The 22012-nt window shown below is 38.8% G+C and overlaps 1 pseudogene; it reads right to left on the reverse strand.

Moving 5' to 3' along the window:
- Nucleotides 1-19399, reverse strand: part of LOC111527904 — a 67667-nt pseudogene extending 48268 nt beyond the window's left edge.
- Between the last annotated feature and the right edge of the window lie 2613 nt (nt 19400-22012).

Genomic DNA, 22012 nt, shown 5'->3' on the forward strand with positions numbered 1-22012 from the left:
ATCCTCCCAATGCAATCCCTACCCCCTCCCCCCTCCCCATGATAGGCCCCAGTGTGTGATGTTCCCCTTCCCGAGTCCAAGTGAGCTCATTGTTCAGTTCCCACCTATGAGTGAGAACATGCGGTGTTTGGTTTTCTGTTCTTGTGATAGTTTGCTAAGAATGATGGTTTCCAGCTGCATTCATGTCCCTACAAAGGACGCAAACTCATCCTTTTTTATGGCTGCATAGTATTCCATGGTGTATATGTGCCACATTTTCTTAATCCAGTCTGTCACAGATGGACATTTGGGTTGATTCCAAGTCTTTGCTATTGTGAATAGTGCCTCAATAAACATATGTGTGCATGTGTCTTTATAGCAGCATGATTTATAATCCTTTGGGTATATACCCAGTAGTGGGATGGCTGGGTCATATGGTACATCTAGTTCTAGATCCTTGAGGAATTGCAATACTGTTTTCCATAATGGTTGAACTAGTTTACAATCCCACCAACAGTGTAAAAGTGTTCCTATTTCTCCACATCCTCTCCAACACCTCTTGTTTCCTGACTTTTTAATGATTGCCATTCTAACTGGTGTGAGATGGTATCTCATTGTGGTTTTGATTTGCATTTCTCTGATGGCGAGTGATGATGAGCATTTTTTCATGTGTCTGTTGGCTGTATGAATGTCTTCTTTTGAGAAATGTCTGTTCATATCCTTTCCCCACTTTTTGATGGGGTTGTTTTTTTTCTTAGGTTTCGCTAGGCTAGGATCCCAACGATCACTGCTTATATTCTTTGTAGAGTTTTAACTGTGAAAGGATATTTGTGAGGTTGGTCTCAAGCTGTGGCCAATCTGGTGTGCTTTGTATGTCATTCTCTATGGTTGTTAGGACATTTTGCTGCAGGCCTCCATCTTGTTTTAGGCTGTTAGTAGCATGATCTGTAACCACGTGGCAATGTTTTGTTCTGGCCTCTGCTATTTTACAATGGTGGCCCAGTTTTAATCCTGGCTTAGGGAATGAATCCCTTCTGATTTTATATCAGCATGTAACTTGAGATTTGCTGATTTTCTTCCCCTTCACAAACTGCCTTAATTTTTTTTTTTCCTCTGAGCACCTGGTAAGTTAACTTTGGTAAAGTTTGAATGCCAGAAATACTGGCTGCTTAGTGCTGCTAGAGTCAGGTAATAATGAATTTAAAAGACTTTCTTAAAGCGTGCTCAACTTAATTAAAAGTGGATATCCAAATTACAGGTATATTTAAAAGATATTTATGTTTTTCTCTTCTGGGATCTTGTTTTGCTAGGAAAAGGTTTTTTCTCAGCCAACTGAATTTTTTTCCTTCATTTTGTCTTACCACTCTAATGCATGCATGAGAGGCCAGTAATTCAATCAGGAAATTAGCAAATAATAAATCTTATGGTTACTGGGTTTTCTTCTGCCTGTCTGTAGTTATATTTGTGTTGTGTGTGTGATGTCTATTAAACAGAGCTCTAATAAATTGACTTAAAGAATGATAAGAACTTGGATCAAATATTTTTTGAAGGGAAGATAAAAGCTGTGTACCTTTTAGTTTACATGACTTTTAATCTTTGAGAAATAAAAACAGCCTAAAAGATTATCGGTAAAACACAAATGTGATCAACAGATGAGGAGGTGGACTTAATTATGCAGGTCAGATACTAGGTTTGCTAAATGTTTTAAGGTCATAAACTGTTTTTTGGTTTTTGAGAACAGCTCAACTTTGCTTCACAATCGGTAAGGCCTGAGAACAAATGGAATTAACCACACCCTTAATTATGCTGAAAGGAGTCAAACCCTTGGCTGCATCTAGCACATAATTAAAACAATTTACCTGGTTTCACATTAAAGTTAAAATTGCTAGAAGTTACCATTATAATATGTAATTGAAACCACTGGAAGTAGATTTACATACAAGGTGTGTAAGAACAGTAAAATGTATTTTTAATAAAAGATTATAAGAAGGGATGAAAATATAAATTTTTGCCTAGGGTCAAACAATTGTTTTGAATTAGATAAATAAAGCTAAAAGTTCAAACGAGTTGTGGAAAGATTGTAAAAATAAATCTTGCTAAAGAAATTCTGTGTGTGAACATTAATTAAATTCAAAAAGGTATTATATGGGTTTTTTGTATATTAAGCATTCAAATAAAAGCACAACAAGACACTCATAAGGCACTAATCTGTTCTTTAGCAAAATTTGTAAATAATTATAAAAGGTTTTTGCTTTTTACATTTTTAAGTCACCATTTCAGTTAAGTAATTTATGGGCATCTGGAATTTTATTTCATAATATCAAGTGTTTTAAACTTCTAACATTTAACATCTTTCTCAAAATCAAACTTTAGTTACAAAATTGTCTTTTCTAATTATTGGCTGCTGGATGCTAAAGAGGGCCCCTGGAGTATCCACAAGAGACGTAAACAGGGTTATATGACATGTTTAGTTACATGGAATTGCCAAAATGGTGTTTGTCATGCATGTCCATGTGAAGAGACCACCAAACGGGCTTTGTGTGAGCAATAAAGCTTTTTAATCACCTGGGTGCAGGCGGGCTGAGTCTGAAAAGAGAGTCAGCGAAGGGAGATAAGGGTGGGGTCGTTTTATAGGATTTGGCTAGGTAAAGGAAAATTACAGTCACAGGGGGTTGTTCTCTGGCAGGCAGGAGTGGGAGTCACAAGGTGCTCAGTGGGGGAGCTTTTTGAACCAGGATAAGCCAGGAAAAGGACTTTCACAGGTAATGTCATCACTTAAGGCAAGGACTGGCCATTTTCACTTCTTTTGTGGTGGAATGTCATCAGTTAAGGCAGGGCAGGGCGTTTTCACTTCTTTTGTGATTCTTCAGTTACTTCAGGCCATCTGGGCATATACGTGCAAGCCACAGGGGATGCGGACGTGCAAGTCACAGGGGATGTGATGGCTTGGCTTGGGCTCAGAGGCCTGACAGTGTGTTCAATATTCTTTAGATAATATTTTGATGAAAAATACTAACATAAGTTCCAAACTTGTATGGGATTTCTAAAATTCTAATGTCTGAAGTATATGCTATCAACCACAATTAGGTTATTATGCTAATTTATTGTAAACCACAGAAATAATCAAATTTTTTTTTGTCAATCACGTTTCTGACTGTAACTACTCTGGACATCTTGTTAAACACATACAACTGTTGCCTTGTTTTGATTTTTTTCAAAAAATGCTTTTTAATCAGGTATAGAACTTTGACAGGTGATCTCCAATGCAGGCTTCTGATAACATTAGAGCTTTTGTCACTGGAATACAGGAAAAATGTACAGGACTCATGAAGAGCTAAAATGTTCTTGAATATCAAACAAAACAAGTGTTAACTGAATGCAGTGAACTAATAGAAAGCTGAAGTAATCTTTCTGACCTTTGCTTGTAACTTTAGTGATCCTTGTTTTGTTTACCAGAGTGAACAAAACTTATCTTGAGATAGTGACAGCCTTTAATATGTGAGTAATGTGTACTCCTGTGAACAAAATTTGGAGAATGTATGTCTCTCTCTGCCTGGCTTCTCCAGAATTTGAAAAATAGTTGTGAGTGTTCTTAACTTACGGCAATATAGCTATTTGCATCAGTACAATAATAATCCACTTTTCTTTGCAACTGGACACAATTGGAGAAACTGGTTGTTTTACCAAGGCCTTGACTGAAAGGGTATGTTTCCCTTTAAGGAGTCAAGTTCAACTTGCACAGCCAATCAAAGTCCCTCAGAAAAACAGGCCTCATATCTCTTCTACACAGTCCCTCTGCAGGGTTTCTGATCTGTGCTAAGTAAAGAACGACACTTTCTGACAGGCCCAGGAGCTCCAAGTTAATCATGGGACCATAAGAGGAGAGGATCACTCAACTCATAAGTATTTGATGGTAAAACCATGGCTGGGCTTGACTTTAGAAAGTCTGAAATTTCTTGTGGAACAGAGTTCCATCAAAGCCAATGTCAAAGACCTATGCAGAAATAATTATTCTTGCTGCACTTTATGCAAATAATCAGGCCAAGTGTAGGACTAAAGTTTTTTTCACAAACAAATCAGTCCTATCATGATTTGTTTTTAACAGAAAAGAAGACTGAATAAATATTGTGTTTCAAAACTTACACATTTGTAATTACATTCTAAAGTCATTAGTTTGGCATTTTGCCTACATTTTAGACCAACCCTGCTTATTTCTGTGAACCAACTAGTGATCCTCAACTGTAGCTCAGAAGAAACAAAAAGGGATGGGTAATGTAAAAATTTGGATTAATATTCTAGTCCTGGGCAATTATCCTGCAAATCCTGCAGAGTGATGGGAATAAATAGGGTGCCCACCTAAATCTTAGCAAGCATAACTATAGCCACTAGTCTTCTGGGTGTGTCTCAAGACATTCTTTTCTCTCCCTTATGGAAAGAGGACTCAATTTCACAGCTTCATCTTAGCATTCAGCTCATGATAAGGAGTCCATGCAATCCTCTGAGACACATTTTTGTCCCAACCTCAATTCCAAGTTTCAGGTCGAATCCCTCGGAAAGAATCCTGGATCTGAGAAATCCAGAGGCAGATGACAATGGAGGTTATAAGGCACAGTGAAGATGAGAATGACTAATTCCAGCTGATTAAGACAAGCCTCCCATTTAATGGGTAAAGATTATGCTAGTGTCCATGCCATAAATGAGGTCTAGTGAACTCCAGAACTACTGACTGCAGGGGAGATAGGGCATATGGGGGCAACAGCAGATATTTTCACCCCCTAGGCCTCCTTGTTAACATGGGTGAAAGCTGCTTGACACCCATGGGTGGCACCCTGTCACAATCACTAGGACTCAGGGTTGCAAGGAATGAAGGGAGAAAGAGAACATTCTTTTCCTATCCCACAACATACACTGGGTATTTGCTAAGAAGAGAAAGGAACCAGGGACACCTGGTCCTCTCTCTCTTTCTAAACGAGTAGCCATTCATCTTCAGTTTATATCCCTTTTAAAGGCGTCCTGAACCCTTAGGACTCCTTTGAACAAATGCTTACTTTTTTGGGGTTTTGTTTGTTTGTTGTTGTTTTTTTCCAGTTGGGCTTTTGGCTTCCCTCTCCCAAGGTAAACTGGTAAAAGACCTTGGAATTTTTGACCCATCCTTGCCACCTTCCCCTTGTTTCGTTTTAATATGTGTTTTTTAATAACCCGGTTTGATTCTTCTCACCTTCAGGCTACCAAACTTTAAACAGTCACACAACCAGAGCCTCAGACAATGGTCCCTTTCACTGGGGACACTTAGATAGGTGTCTTAAGCAGATCTGACTGCCATTTTTCCAAAACAGTGCCCCCTTTCAGCAGGAAGCACTTAGAAGTGTTTTTTGTCCTCATCCTTATCCTTATTGTAACAGCAGTTAGATGTACTTCTCTAGAGGGGAAAATAACAGAGTTAGGAAACAGCCAAGGGTCTTGGGTGAAACAGCCAAGGGTCTTGGGTAAAACCCCACCTTCAAGCCTAAAACAGCCTGAAGGCTGAAAAATCGTACTGCTGGTCCCAGATGAAGCCTGCCTTTTTCCAACTGATTCTCTCTGAATATTGTCCACCTGCACACTGGGGGAAGGGAGTGGATACATGGAAAGTTCACCCCTTGTGCAGGGAGGAGGAGTCTGGCTTCTTCATTTCTTGTTTGATGGTCTGGCATTTATCAATGTGGAAGGTGGGGTCTGTAAACAGGACTCCAACTCACTTTGTGAGAGTTTTTTTTTTTTTTGTCCCCAGTCAACTCTACTCTTCATTCTTCAGAGCATCCCTGAGCCTAATCTTTCCTAGTCATGTGACCAGAACCCAATTTTGCTGAAGGAGAAAGTTCTGCAACATAAGGATTTGGAATCTTCATTTAGGATAAGTTGAGTATATGCATGTGGGTTTCTTTCTGGATTCTCTTATCTGTTTCAACATTTAGTTTTCTGTCTGTATGCCAGCACCACACTATTTTGATTACTGTAACTTTGTAATACTTTTTGAAATAAAAAAGAATTATGGCTCTGAGTTTATTCTTTTTTTCAGGTTTTTTGGCTACTTTTGGTTTTTTGAGTATTTATAGAAATTATAGGGCAATATTTAGTGGCTCACTTCTGTGATCCCAGAACATTGGGAAGCCAAGGCAGTTGGATTACAGGAGCCCAGGAGCTTGAGACCACCCTGGGCAATATAGTAAAGCCCTGTCTCTACAAAAAATACAAAAAATTGCACATGATGGCATGCACCTGCAGTGCCAGCTACTTGTGAGGCTGAGGTGGGAGGATCAATTGAGCTTGAGAGGTCAAGGCTACAGTGAGCCATGATTATGACACTGCACTGTAGCCTGGATGACACAGCTAAATATTGACTCAAACATTTTAGAGTATTTTAGTACGTCTGCAAAAAGAACTATTGGTTTTGTGAAAGAGATCTGATTGATCTGTAGACCATTTCAAATACTATTAACATTTAAAGAATCTTGCACGTTCTAACTCTTGAAAAATAGTATGCTCAAGAATTTGTCTAGTTTTCATATGTATGCAGACATGCTAGTTTTCTTTTGATTTTTAACTTCCAGTTATATTTTATTGTAGTCAGAAATAATACTTTTTGTGATTACTATCTGTTTAAACATGCTAAAACTTGCATTCTAGCCTAGAAATTTGTCTATCTAAGAAAATGTGCCATATGTAATTAGAAATATTATGCATTATGCTATTGTTGGGTGAAGTGTTTTGTAGATTATCCCCAGGTCTTGTTTTTCTTTTTAACCTTTTATTTCTCTGTGTATTTGTCTTCATCTTTATTTTGTTACTATTTATTTTTATTGACTTTCATTTTTTTCTATTAATTTAATTTTCTTTTATATTTTTCTGATTATATTCTCTTCATTTCAAATTTTCTCCAATTTGTATCTTGTTTGTAACATTTTATTTAATTTCTTTTTGTTTTTTTATTTATTTCCATTAATATCCTTTCATATTATTTTATTTTCTTTCTCCATATTTATCTTTATTATTTTCAGTTTTTTCTCCTCATTCTTAAAAATTTTCTTATTTTGTTGCATTGCAAATTATTTCATTTCTTTTATTTCTCTTGTTTTTATTGTATTTATTAAGTTCATCTTCATTTTATTTATTTTCACTGATCTTAATTATATTTCTCTTTATTTTTCTCTATTTTATTTCAGTTTATGTGTCCTTACTATTTTTAATTACTTTAAACTTATTTTTAAATTTTATTTTATTTCTCTTGATTTCATGTTTTCACTTTATTTTTCTATATTTTGTTTTGTGAAACAGAATAAATGAGCTATTTTAGATTGGCCCAGCCACAGTGGTCAAGACTCCTGTTTGCTGAGGCTCTCTGCCAGCCACTCTACTTCAGAAGTCTCCAATCCAGGGTATAGTCAGGACCTCCTAACAGGATTGCTAAGATCCCTGGGCAGAGCTTTCATTGTTACAGGCCCATCTAGCATTCAGGTCACAGGCCATTTCTGCTGCTTTCAGAAGCCCACTACAAGCCTCAGTGTTGCTATGCCAAGGACCTGACTGCCTCTTTATTTGTGTCCCAATGGATCCCCCACACATAATGCAGGGCACTGACTCTTCTTCCTTCTTTCCCAGGACAGGCTCCACTCCCACTCCACTTCACCAGAGCATGCCTAGACCATATGTGTGTCTTTTTGTGGTTAAAAAAAAAAATTTTGTTTTAGTGTGTTTGTTTTTGAGACAGAATCTTGCTATGTTGCCCAGGCTGAAGTGCAGTGGCATGATCTCAGCTCACTGCAACCTCTGCCTCCTGGGTTCAAGCAATTCTCCTGCCTCAGCCTCCCAAGTAGCTGGGATTATAGGTGTGTGCCACCAAGTCCAGTTGACTTTTTATTTTATTTTTAGTAGAGATGGAGTTTTGCCATGTTGGCCAGGCTGGTTTCAAACTCCTGACCTCAAGTGAGCCGCCACGGGTGGCTGAAAAAAAAATATTTTTAAATTTTAACTTGACATATAACTTAAGTATTATAAAATATCAGCTTTATGGGTAGATATACATGAAAATATGTGCAAAAATGCTAATGATGTGAGAAGATGAACATTTCTACACTTCCAATTAATGATGTCATGGAGTTGCTATTTTACCTTTTCCTGTCAGTATCTCTATATGTTCAATGGGAAAATCCTCAGCGAAGACTCCTTAGTATGATAGACAAAATGTGATGCAATCAATCATTGACAGATGCATAGTAAAGTAACTTCTGGTTTTCATTTGGAGCTCTCATAGCTAGGATTGAAAACTCTTGGTTGTAAACTCACACAATGAGGAGTTATACTGTGCTGCCCTCCTCTGCACATTTGTCTACCTTCCCAGTTGTTTGAACTTGCCAAGCAAAGAGGTGGGAAACTGTTTCCCTCAGACCTACTCATCTCCTTTCACAGGTTTTTAGGTTGTGCATTGTCCAGACTGCTTAGAAGCTCATGATCAGAAAGGTCGTATTTTTTCAAGTGAAAGCTTTGTTGCACAAGGATTAAGTGAAAATTTTTACCACCCAGGGCCTGTGGTTTCCACAGAGCCAGGATGGAGTTGAAAAACTATTACTGAAGCCAGAAAGTGATGACAGAATTTGAGGGCTGCCCACAGGAGAAAGCAAAATGCCCCCTTTTGCTTTCCAAGTGGTCACTGCTTATTCTGGCATTAATCTTGCTTCTGACCATTATATGTTTCCTCTTCATCTTACTTGTTATTCTGCTGATTGTGCATCTAAGGAAAAGAGGATGATAGTGATAAAGAGAACAACTGTATCCTTCTATAGCTGATGCCTTGGTGAGCTTTGAAGCACATTGAGCAGAGCCTGAAATCCTTCCTCACTATGGGGTAAGCTGTGTCAACTTCGATTCCCATGTAAATGGCACCAGATTCAAGGTGTCAAAGCAGAGACTCAGTACCAGTGAATAAGATATGGAGTTTTACTGGGGATTTACATGGAGGGAAGAAAGTCCAGTGTCAGTGGGCTTAGCAAGATAACCATGCCCAGGACAGACCAGGGGCTCAGATGTTCCTCATAGATAAAGAACAATCTCCAGGTTGGCCACTACTAGATTTTTTTTTTTTTTTTTGAGATGGAGTTTCACTCTTGTTGCCCAGGCTGGAGTGCAATGGCACAATCTTGGCTCACCACAAACTCCACCTCTTGGGTTCAAGCGATTCTCCTGCTTCAGCCTCCCGAGTAGCTGGGATTACAGGCATGTGCCACCAGGCTCAGCTAATTTTGTATTTTCAGTAGAGATGGGGTTTCTCCATGTTGGTCAGGCTAGTCTCAGACTCCTGACCTCAGGTGATCTGCCTCCCTTGGCCTCACAAAGTGGTGGGATTACAGGCATGAGCCACCGCACACAACCAGGCCACTACTAGATTTTTTTTAGCTTGGAACTCTGAACACTCAGAAGCAATTTTTATATAGGGTCAGTCTCCATGCCCAAGTCAAGTTAACACTGTCAGTTGCATCCATCATACAGGCTGTTTCAGGCAGTGGACGTTCTTCTTCCTGAAACCCTAAATTCAAAAATTTTTTTGCCTTTTCTTGAATTGTTGGGTTGACAGCAGTTTATCTATTAGGCCTGATGTGTGTGCACATTGCTTGTACAGTTGTCTAAGTTTATGAGATGGCTTCTTACTTGGTAGGATCTGTTCCAGTTACAGGTGTGTACAGGCTGCTGAGGTGTCCTTCTCCAGATTTTCATTGGCCCATGACACTCTGGGGCCCCAGTTCCACTATTTTCCAAGGTGGGGCATGCTAAACCAGACCCTGAAATTGTGGTTCAGGTGATAAGGCTGAGGCTGCCTTTTAAAAGGCAGAACTGCCAGGTTTTTATCTTAATGGCCTTGTCATTCGACCATATATTTTGGTATGGAGACCAAAAAAGAATCTGAGTATGTGACAGCTCTCCTGCTAGAGCTGTTACTATTTACACATGACTCTTAAATGTCAAGGTTGGTTGAGAGCTCTATCTTCCTGGCACAGCCTGAGTAGGCTAGGGCACTGTGATCCTTAATGCGTGGCTCATGCAGTCTGCAGAGGAATTTCAAAAACCACAGGATGTGGGGGGTAGAGAAAGAGGTAGTACAAATGACAAGTTGCAGGTGAAATAATTAGAGGCAGGAAGAGAATGGGACCTGCTTGAAACAGTACACACACTCTTGCCTTGCTGCGGCTGAACAGTCAGGCCAGTTCTCTGATTTGGGCCTTGTGCAATGGAATTAACAGGCCCACATCTGCTCTGGCCTAGGTGCTGAATCAAATGTGAATCCTGGACTCTGGAATTCCAGTTGGGTTTCACAGGCCAGTCCCAGTGAAGTGAGGAGGCCCAGGTGGGCCCACAAAAGTGACTGTGGTGGGCTTACCATACAAGTCTTTTTGCTTCTGTGCCTACACTCACAAGGAAGAGGAGTCTTCTTCCTCAAGGCAAGCCCAGGAAGTTTTCAGGCAAGCCCAGGGAAGTCTGAGGCTTATGGGAACCAATGAAGAAAAAAAAGTGATGCCCAGTGCTTTTGGCCCTCCTGGCTTGTGGCTTTGGGGGCTCAATTTGCTCTTCAGAAAAATGGGCAATGAAAGCCCCTCAGTGACTGGTTGCCCACCCCACTTTTACCAGGCCATTGCACAGTGCCCACACTGCATCTCCAGGTACAGCCTGTGCTTCAAAAGGCTGGGGGATCTCTGGGCTGAGTTCAGGGCCCTGAGAGGGTTCTTCTCTCAAGGACCCCTCATGCCTACCCTTCTGTACCCATCTGACAGCTCAGCATGTCTGCTGTCTGCCACTGTCAAGCCCATGTCTCCCTGGGTAGGCTAAGGGCACATTCACATTGAAGCCTAGGTGACCTGTCCATCCTTCCTCCAATGCACAGACTCAAGTAGGTGCCACCCAGGTTTCCTCCTAGAATGAGATCTCAAGGGATCACAGCAGCACATTCTGCTCTAACTTATGGACTAGATAATCAATAATTCATTTAATGTGCCAAGATGGGTGTGGGCCTTGACACTCTTGATCTCCTTCCTCTAGTGGGGCTGCATTGGGAGTTGCCATTCTGATTTCTTTGTGGAAAAAGTTAGCAGGTAAGGCAGGATTCAAGGGCCAAGGACAGGACAGAGCACCTAGGCTGGCCTCCCCATGGGCCCTCTGAGGCCCCTGCCGGTAGGAAGGCTCAGTGGAGTTCCAGGCCCCTTTTCCAGGATGGTGCCCATAGCCCTTCCATGGACATCCAAGAAGGGCCTACTCTTTCTGCAACCTGCATCCACTGGTCTCTAGGAGGTGAGCATTGATATATCTTTGTGGACATGTCCTTCTGTTTCATTTCCATTGGATATTCTCCTGGAAGAAATGCCTAGGGAATCCTGGGCCTGTGCTGGAGGTTCTCTAAGTGGCAAAGTCAGTAAGAGAGTCTCAAAAATATAATAGTATTTTCTGCATATTACTATCTCAGGGTTACTTTTGCCCAATAATGTATAAAAACAAATATTAAGATTTCTATCCTTTATATTATTTTTATTAGGTCATTATACAAACCTTTTATTTTCCTGAAATTTATTTTCATGACAATCATCGAATTTTTGTTTCCATCTCTGTTCAAATTGTTACCTGTTTTAGAGGCAAAATCTTAAGAAAAGTGTTACAAAAATAACAACAGATGATAGCAATTTATTTAAAATGTAATTAGATTTCTTATTTAAGTAAAAAATTTCAGTAAACTTACTTTATATTACTTGTCTGATTATTTTACATCTTATCTTAGATCTTAAAAAAATTTTAGCTAGGTATGTAATTCAAAATTGACAGATTTTTAAAATAAGCAACTTAAAAACATTTTATTGGATATGTTGGGTGACATAATACTCAAAGACTTTAGATTAGAAATCAACACACCTGACAATTGATATTCATAGTATCTATGAAAGTGACATTATGAACATGCTTTTATAGTTGCAAAAATTTAGGTGAAAAAAATCTATTCTGGTCTTCAGTAGTAAAACTTAAAGATTACGGAAATGATATTAAATTTACTGGCTAAATTACCCACAAAAACTGAAACAGATTCATTTACTCATTCTTTATCTTTCAGTATCTGATAACAAAGAGACTTTACAATGTTCAGAATGTGCTTCAGTATAGAAATAAGGCCAAACAGCTCTTGTAAAATAATTATTAAAATATGCAGAACAAATCTATCATGTATATTATTTTTTAAAATCACCCAATTCACACTCCAAAAAAATACCAATCTTACTGGGTTTTACTACTGGAAGAAGCCAGGTTGCCTTAGGACCTGATGCAACATAACCACTCTTTATATATCACCCAATTGCCCCAAATCCATCCAGAACTGAAGGCTGATCCTGCCAGTTCCTAAGAAGACACACACACAATTTTCATTTAGGCTTGTTTCCCACTTCTACCTTCCAGTAAAGTCTGCCAGAACTACCCAGGACAGCAGGGCAGAAATAAAATTTACTTAACTATAACAAATGTTCAGTTTTGTTCTTCCACATCACACACCTTTTCTATCCTCAGAGACAATAATTTGAGGATGTGCTGTGTCAACAACCAGAATCAAGGCTGGGCATGGTGGCTCAAGCCTGTAATCCCAGCACTTTGGGAGGTTGAGGTAGGAGGATCACAGAGTCAGGAGATCGAGACCATCCTGGCTAACATGGTGAAACCCCATCTCTACTAAAAATACAAAAAATTAGCTAGGCATGGTGACAGGCCCTGTAGTCCCAGCTACTTGGGAGGATGAGGCAGGAGAATTGCTTGAACCCAGGAGGAGTAGGTTGCAGTGAGCCGGGATCGCACCACGGCACTCCAGCCTGGGCAGCAGAGGGAGACTCCATCTCAATCAATCAATCAATCAATCAATCAATCAATAAAATAAAAATGATCTAGAATCAAATCTACTTGAAATGGCTTGATAATTTTGTCTAAGCCAGAATAGAGAGGAGGAAGACTAAAACCATATTTCATTAATCTAAATGAAAATAGTTCAGGGCATTTTAGGTTTTGACACCTGTGGTGCATACCCTTCACACGTGTCAGCAATTCCAGATTTGACTGAATAGACTTGCCTTCTACCTACCTCAGTAGATGTTTAAATGGAAAAACATAATCTGAAAATTTTTACAAGGTTTTCACTACATTTTGGTAAAAGGTCCATCTCTTCTTCCTGTTTCAGTTATGAGAGTCAATTGTGCAGCATAGGTACAATTATGTTCTCTTCATATGGAGAATTAATGGCATTTCTTTACCATAGATATTTTCAAATTTTCACCTGACATTAAAGGGTAATTTAAAAAAGAATATTTATTTCTAATTATGCAGCTTCTATTACATAACCAGTATTATCTCTGTTTACTTCATGTTTATGCCAAAAAATACCTCATGACTTATTAAATGTTGAACTGTTTACTTGAATAAATTGGCCCAATAAATTTAATAAATTATGTCAATTTTATAAAGTAAAATGAACAATAGCTAAACAAAAATTGGATTAAATAGCATTCTCTAATGGAAACAAAATATAAAATGTGCTAAATAAAAACATACAATACACGCACTGTTAAATCACTTGCATATGGAACTTATTTTGTGCATACCACTAAATTTTATCAAAGTCACTTTCATAATCTCTGAGACTTTTTTGTTTGTTTCATAATCTCAAAGACTTTTTTGTTTGTTTGTTTGTTTGAGACAGAGTTTTATTCTTTTTGCTCAGGCTGGAGTGCAATGGTGTGATCCTGGCTCACAGCAACCTCTGTCTCCCAGGTTCAAATGATTCTCCTGCCTCAGCCTCCTGAGTAACTGGGATTACAGACACCCGCCACCATGCCCAGCTAATTTCTGTATTTTTAATAAAGATTATATGTCTATGGTGAGAAACAGGCAAACAGACAAACAACAACAACGAAAAAGGAGAATTTGCACAAGATGATTCTAAGCCAGGAGCAGTAATATTTTAGATAAATGAGCTTAATACAAAGCAGAGAAAATAGATTTGCTTTCAAAATCTTTGAACTTTCCGGTTTGCTGGCAAGTTATCAATACTTGTAAAATTATCTATTTCATTCTAATATTTTTCATTTCCTCTCAAAGTTGGTACACAACCATAAACAAATATGATTATTCTTTATAAATCTGTTACACACCTAAAGTTTATTTTAGAGTGATATATCTGCATGTTTAAATCCATGTAAATCAAAACTAAAGGTCTGTATGTGTTTAGCAGACCAGAGAAGTCATATGTTTGACAGAAAAAAGTAGGATATTTTGTAAATAGTTGTTCAGAATTCAGAAACAAATAGCTTCATTATACTCATATAATCTTCATTACAACCCATCATAATAACCTGGAGTTATAAAAAAAACAAAAATGTAAGTTGTAGGAACCATATTTTCCAAATTATTTTAAGAAAAAGACCACTGAAAAAGGAATCACTAGGGATGTTATTCCACTGTCAGACAATAGTATGTTGTTACCATCTGTTACCTACAACCTCGGATAAGTTGGGATAAGTTAACATTAGTGGCAAGGTACACATTCAAAGTAAAATAGCCTTAACACAATAACGACAATTTTGGTTTATTAAAACAAGTTAAGTCCACACATTGTCAATAAAAAGGCATTTTGAAATTCACTGTATTTTAATTACCTTAATTTACAAATGGTAAAGCAATTTCCTTCTAAAATTCAAATCATTTCTCTTACTATGCAGAATATTATCCTGATCACTTACCATTCTCCTATCATCCTGTCACTTATGATACTGCTGTAAACCAACTACTAAGTGGCCTTTCCGCTTAGAAGGTCTTCATGTATCTTAGATTTCAGTTTTCTTATCTTCTATGGGAAAGTATATAAATCTGTCCATCTAATATAGAAGAATCTCCCATAAATCCTGTGCAGTAACCATTGACCATGTTCTTTCACATAAATTCTAGAAATAAGATATAACATCAAATGTAACTGTTAAATTATATCAATATTTGCTTTTGAAAATATATTAAATACTTTTACTATAAAAATGTAGATTCCTTTTAGAGAAAAGTGATCAAGTTTGCTGACTAGAAGCAGCTAGACTGTGCAGCTCTCATAGAGAGGAATGCAAGGTGGACATAAATATAGCACATTCAACTGAAACATCCAGGTACTTCCATTAGGACTAATCAAAGAAACAACTTAAGTTATGGAAAATGGAGTAAAGCAAGGCAGGACAATGGGCCACCTGGGAACAACATGGAGCCAAGGGAACCTCCCCACCCAATAAAGCAGTGAGTGCATGCGGACCCACGATTCTCCCACAGATCTTTGCAACCCCGAGGTGAGGAGATACCCTCATGAACCCACTTCACCAAGGCCTTCAGTTGAACACACAGAGCTACATGGAGTCTCAGCAGAGCAGCCGCTCAGGCCTGTGCAGAGATTCAAGAGCCGTAGATACTCTGGCTTTCCAGGCTTCCCAGAAAAAGTAGCTGCAACTCCAGCAAAGCAGGAGGTTACACCCCTGTACATACCCATAGGAAACAGGTGGAATCCAGGGGGCTGAATAGTGATGGTCTGTAGGACCCTCTTCCACAGTGCCTCACAGGATAAGGCCTACTGGCTTAGAATTCCAGCCAACCATTGGCAGGAGCACTGCACCTCCCTGGGATGGAGCTACCAGAAAGAGGAGTGGCCCACCATCTTTGCTGCTTGGGCAGCTTAGGCATTCCAACCTTCAGGCTTTGAAGAGCTCAAGCTGACTGGGGCAGAAAGGATCTCCTAGAACAGTACAGATGTTCTAAAAAGACATGACCAGACTGCCTGTTAAAGCCCTTTCCCCAAACTTGTTTTTCCTCACTAGAAAGTACTACCCAACTAGGGTGTCCAGCTACCACCACTGGTGCTCTTTGGTTGATGGAATTTTGAAACCTCCTTGTGATATAGTTCCTGGAGCAAAGAGTGAGCTGACATTTTTGCTGTTTGTATGACTTAGCAGTTTCAGGCTTCTGGCTTTGGAGAATCCAAAAAACTGTCAGTGGAAGTAGTCCCTCTGCACAGCAGAGCTGTCCTACAAAAATATTGCTAGACTGCTTTCTTAAGTGCATCTCCAATTATGTTCTCCTCACTGGGTAAGACCTTTCAACAAGGGTTTGCAGCTACAAAACAGGTCTATACTTCTGTAGGATGGAGCTTCCACAGAAAAGGGCATGCTGCCATTGTTGCTGTTTTGCAGCATTCACTGGTGATCACTTTAGGTACTGGAAAATCTGAGGTGACTAGAGACTGCAGTGGACACCAGCATACTGCAGCAGCCCCTCAGAAAAGTGGCCAGACTGTTACGTGAGTGCCTGTTCTCATATATTCTCACTGGGCAGGTCTCCAGGCCTGGGCCACTAGCCAATCATTGCCAGAGGTATTGAGCCAGTAGCAACTTAATAGCTCCCTGAACAGAGCCTCCAGGGACAACTGAAAATATTTCTGCCAGTGCCTCTGCAGTAGAACTGTCCTTGCTACTGTAAGACTACTGATAAATCCAAAACCCTAAGTGTCTTATTCACACCTCAAACAAGCTGCAGTTTACCCAAGAGAGGAGGGCAGTTCATCTTCCATGGGTCCCAGAAACTACACACTGCTCCTCCCTAGACAGTGAATCCATAACTTGGCTAAAACAATGGATCCTCTGTCCTGTGCTGAATGCACTAAGGAATTGCTGACCTACATCTCTCTGAGATGCAGCCCCCAGAAAACAAGCAAAGAGATGGGGCAGCAAGCCAGCTCATGTGGTTCCCAGAGGGGTTGGCATGAGAGCATCTGTAATAAAGTGTTGTCAGTGATCGTCATTTTCCTAGACTCAACTTTCTCCCATAAGAGACTTTAGCCCTAGGGGAACTGTTGAACTTGATTTCTGCAGGATGGTCTTGGAAATCGTAAGAACCTGGTCCAACTTAGCACTCCTTGGTCTATTGGCCTGCCCCAGGGACCCAGTCTGGCTACAGATTTTTACAGGGCAGTCACAGGTACCCTGGAAGCCCATACCATAGCATCTGCCCTGATGGGCCATGCCTGACACCTGAGGAGCTCCAGCAAGGCAGCCCCTATGACTGCACCAGCCCACATGTTTCTTCCCCATACTGCAGTTTCCCCCGAGATGAAGGCAAATCCCCATATTACTTTGTTGGCACATGTCAGCAAAGGCAGGTTTGGCTTTGCTTTCCCCACCAGCAAATAGGAATGCAGTATGCCCTAGCCACCCCCAGCAACTGGCATTGTAAATGAAGCTTTGGTAGGCAGAGGCAGAAAACCCCACCCCTGCCTTTGTGCTAACACTGTGCAGAGAACAGCGTATCCTCCCACACTCTCCACAATTACTCCTTAATGCGGGGGGCGGGGGTGTGTGTGTGTGCACAAAGAAGGCATAAAAATCCTTGCTGGCTAGCATTCTGCTCCAAGCCAACACCATCTTTAGTGCAACAGCATATACAGTTTCCAGCAGGTACCCCCCAGTCCACTCCTAGCTGCTTTGCTTCTGCCACTGAGGTGAATGTCCAAAGATAGGCAGAAACTCCTTATCCACTAGCACTCTGCTGCAGCTGTGGGACCTTAGTCCCATAGAGTGGTGGACTCCAAATATCATGGAGCCAGAGAAGAAAGTTGGGACTCAATACAAGTCCCTGAGATCATGCAGCCTCTGAGATTTGAGCTGAGCATTGCCCCGCCCCTCCCACCGCCAAAAAATCTCCCAGGAACAAAGCCTGTTGGCTGCAAACATCTTATACCACAATCAAATACTCAAGACCATCAAATAGGATAAAAAATACGAAAACCCCATTCCAAGGTCAGCAACCTCAAAGATATGCCCACAAAGATGAGACAAAGTCAGTGCAAAGATATTGTAAACACAAAAAGCCAGAGTGGCTTATTTCATCCAAGTTACCAAATTACGTTTCCAGCAAGGCCTAAGATGACAGAAGTAGAATTCAGAATATGGATAGAAGTAAACTTCATTGAGCTACAAAAGTAAGTTGCAACCCAATGCAAGGAAGGGAAAAAATTTCAGGAACTGATAGAAAAAACAGCCAATCGAGAAAAATGTGGCCAACCTGATAAAGCTGAAAAACACAATACAAAAACTTTGTAATATAATCACAAGTATTAACAGCAGAATAGGCCAAGCAGAGGAAAGAATCTCTTTCAAGACTCGTTTTCTGAGATAAGACTGACAACAAGAGTGAAAAAAGAATAAAGAGGAATGAACAAAACCTCTAAGAAATATGGGATTATGCAAGAAACCAAATCTACAATTAAAGAGAGTGCCTGAAAGCAATAAGGAGAATGAAAACAACTTGAAATACATATTATACACATTTTGGGATATTGTCCATGAGAATTTCCCTAACCCAGATAGAGAGGCCAACATTCAAATGCAGGAAATGTGGAGAACCCCAGTAAGATACCTCATGAAAAGTTCATCCCCAAGACACATAATCATGAGATTCTCCAAGGTCAAAATGAAAGAAAATATCTGTTAAAGGCAGCTAGAGAGAAAGGCCAGGTAACCTCCAAGAAAAGCCTATCAGACAAACAACAAACCTTTCATCTGAAATCCTACAAGTCAAAAGAGATTAGGGGCCAATATTCAACATTTTAAAAAGAAAAGTTCCAACCTGGAATTTCATATCCAACCAAAGTAAGCTTCAGAAATGAAAAATAAATATGATCCTATTCAGATCAGCTAATGCTGAGGAAATCTATTGCCACAAGACCTGCCTTACAAGAGCTTCTGAAGAAAGCACTAAATAAGAAAAATACTATTACTAGTCACTACAAAAACACACTAAAGTATATAAATTGCTGATACTATAAAGCAACAACATAAACAAATGTCCAAAATAGCCAGCTAAGATCATAGTGACAGAATCAAATCCACATATATGAATACTAACCTTAAATGTAAATGGGCTAAGTGTCCCAATTACAAAACAGAGTAGCAAGCTGAATAAAGAATGAATATCTAATGGTATGCTGTAATTGAGACACCCATCTCAAATAAGCCCAAAGTAAAGGGGAAAAGGAAAATCTACCAAGCAAATAGAAAACAGAAAAAAAAAAAAAAAAAAAAAAAAAAAGCAGGGGTTGCAATCCTAGTTTCTGGCAAAACAGACTTTAAATCAATATAGATTTAAAAAAGACAAAGAAGGGCATTATATAATAGCAAAATGCTACATATGTCCAACACAAAAGCACCCAGGTTATAAAACAAGTGCTTAGAGACCTTCCAAGATGTTAAGTTAAATGTTCTTCAACAGTCATTACCTTTATACCGCATTTGTTCAGTATTAAGTCTCTGATGTTGAACACAATACAAGGACTTATTAAAGGCTTTTCCATAGTTTTAACACTTGTGGAGCTTCTCTCTAGTATGAATTCTCTTATCTCTAATGAGGTGTGAGAATGAAATCAATGCTTAGCCACATTCTTCACATTTGTAGGGTTTCCTCTCCAGTGTGAATTATCTTATGATTAGTAAGGTCCGAGAAACACCTAAAGGTTTTGCCATATTCTTCACATTTGTAAGGTCTCTCTTCCACATGAATTCTCTTCTGGTTAATAAGGGTTGAGGAGTGGGTAAAGGCTTTGCCATATTCTTCTCAGATGTAGGGTTTCTCTCCAGTATGAATTCTCTTATGTTTACTAAGGGCCGAGAACCACATAAAAGCTTTTCCACATTCATTACATTTGTAGGGTTTCTTTCCAGTATGAATTATCTTATGTTTTTAGGGTCTGAGAAAAACTTAAAGGCTTTATTTACCACATTCTTCCCATTTGTTCAGTCTGTCTCTAGTATGATTTCACTTGTGTTGAATAAAGGTTGAGGAGCAGGTAAAGGTTTTGAAACATTCTTCACATTTGTAGGGTTTCTCTCCACTATGAACTCGTTTATGATCAGTAACTTTTGAGAACTTTTTAAAGGCGTTGCCACATTCTTCACATCTGTAGCATCTCTCTGCAGTATGAATTCTCTTCTGTAAAATCTCAGTAAAATCTGAGAACAACCTACAGTCTTTGCCACATTCTTTACATTTGCAGTATTTCTTTCTGCTAAAAATTTTCTTATGTTCAGTAAAGATTGAGCATAACTCAAAAGCTTTGCCACATTTATTATATTGACAGGTTTTGCTATGGGTAGTTGACAAACATTGATGAAGGCCATTATAACTGCTTTCTGCCCCTTGCAATTAGCAACACTTTGGTAGTCTTTCTTTAAATAAACTATTAAGGTCACAGCTTCTGTATTTTATCAGAATCACTTTTTGAAATGAATCTTTTATGTCATGCTCCAGCAATATCTCTGCGGTAAAATGAAAAGACCCAGGTGAATTAAAAAAAAAATTCCTTATTAGATTCAGGTGAATACACTTTACAAACATATAATTACACGCAGCACACTAACAAGGTGACAATAAAGTACCACAGGCTCTAATTCCTTTATAAACATATTAACAGAAATATACTGACCAAAATGCCTTTGTGAGAAGTCTAAGAACCAGCTAAGTATGTGCAGCACCCCAAGTGAGCAAAATACTGAGAACCACATAGAAGTGTAATAAGGGTATTTTGTATTTACCCACCACAGCCATTCTTCATCCGATGATGACTTTAAATATAGACTCCAAACTCCTGTCTTCCCCTTCCAAAAATAAATAAAATAGTGGCAACTGTGTCCATGCTTCTGGCTTTTTGAGACCTTACCAAAGACTAATTTCTATATTCCATGACAGTATTGAAAGGAAAGGTGGTATACTTTGACAGTTTGGGACAACTGAGACCAAAGGTAAATGACTCTTACAAGAGAAGAAACACTTCAGTATCATAGACAGACAATTGGTATAGCAACTGACTACAGGATTTCAGTAAGAAACGTGGGGAATGGCTGGGAGTGGTGGCTCATGCCTGGAATCCCAACACTTTGGGAGGCTGAGATAGGCGGATCACCTGAGGTCAGAAGTTCAAGGTCAGCCAGGTCAACATGGTGGAACCCCATCTCTACCAAAAATACAAAAATTAGCCAGGCATAATCCCAGCTACTTGGGAAGCTGAGGCCAGAGAATTGTTTGAATCTGGGAGTTGGAGATTGCAGTGATCCAAGATAACATCATTGCACTCCAGCCTGGGCAACAAGAGTGAAACTCCAACTCAAAAAAAAAAAAAAAAAAAAAAAAAAAAAAAAAAAAAAAAAAAAAAAAGAAAAAAAAAAAAAAAAAAAAAAAAAAAAAAAAAAAAAAAAAAAAAAAAGGAGGAAAAAAGGAAAAGAAAAAACATGGGGAATGCTTTTTAACTAAAAAACACACAAGACCAGATAAAACTTCCATAGAACAGGCTTGAAAGGCTCTGAGAATCTCTAGCCTAAAAAATTGGTATCATATTTCCTCAGACAAAAGCCACTTAATAAGGATTTTGACATATGGCTTTATATTATACAAATTTCAACCTACAATTACAACATATACAAAATATCAAGATAATATGGCTCAAAGATAAAAATGAATATCCAGAATCAGTTATAAAAAAGGGAGACATAAAAATTACCTGAGACAATTTGAATGAACGTCTAGAACTATTTCTTAAAAGAAAAAAATAACCCCCAAAATTAAAATTACCAACTGAGTGATGCTCAATAAATAAAATGGAAACAAATAAAATAAAATAAAATAAAAAATGAAAACAACAAAAAGATAAAAAGCACAAAAAGAAATAAACATTGTGGAGTAGAAGTACAAAAAAAAGACTAATATGCACTTCTACATTATTAAAAAATATAAGAAAATCAAGAAGCTCAGCAAATTTCAGCTAAGATTAACACAAAGAGATTTCTAACAAGACACAACACAAACAATGTTTTGAAAGTCACAGACAAGAAGAGAATCTGGAATGCAGGAAGAAAAAAGAGATATGTTATATACATGCATGCTTCTGCAAGATTACCAGTAAATTTATGAAAAT

This window comes from Piliocolobus tephrosceles, chromosome 7 (genome assembly GCF_002776525.5).
Source record: "Piliocolobus tephrosceles isolate RC106 chromosome 7, ASM277652v3, whole genome shotgun sequence".
NCBI classification, from domain to species: domain Eukaryota; kingdom Metazoa; phylum Chordata; class Mammalia; order Primates; family Cercopithecidae; genus Piliocolobus; species Piliocolobus tephrosceles.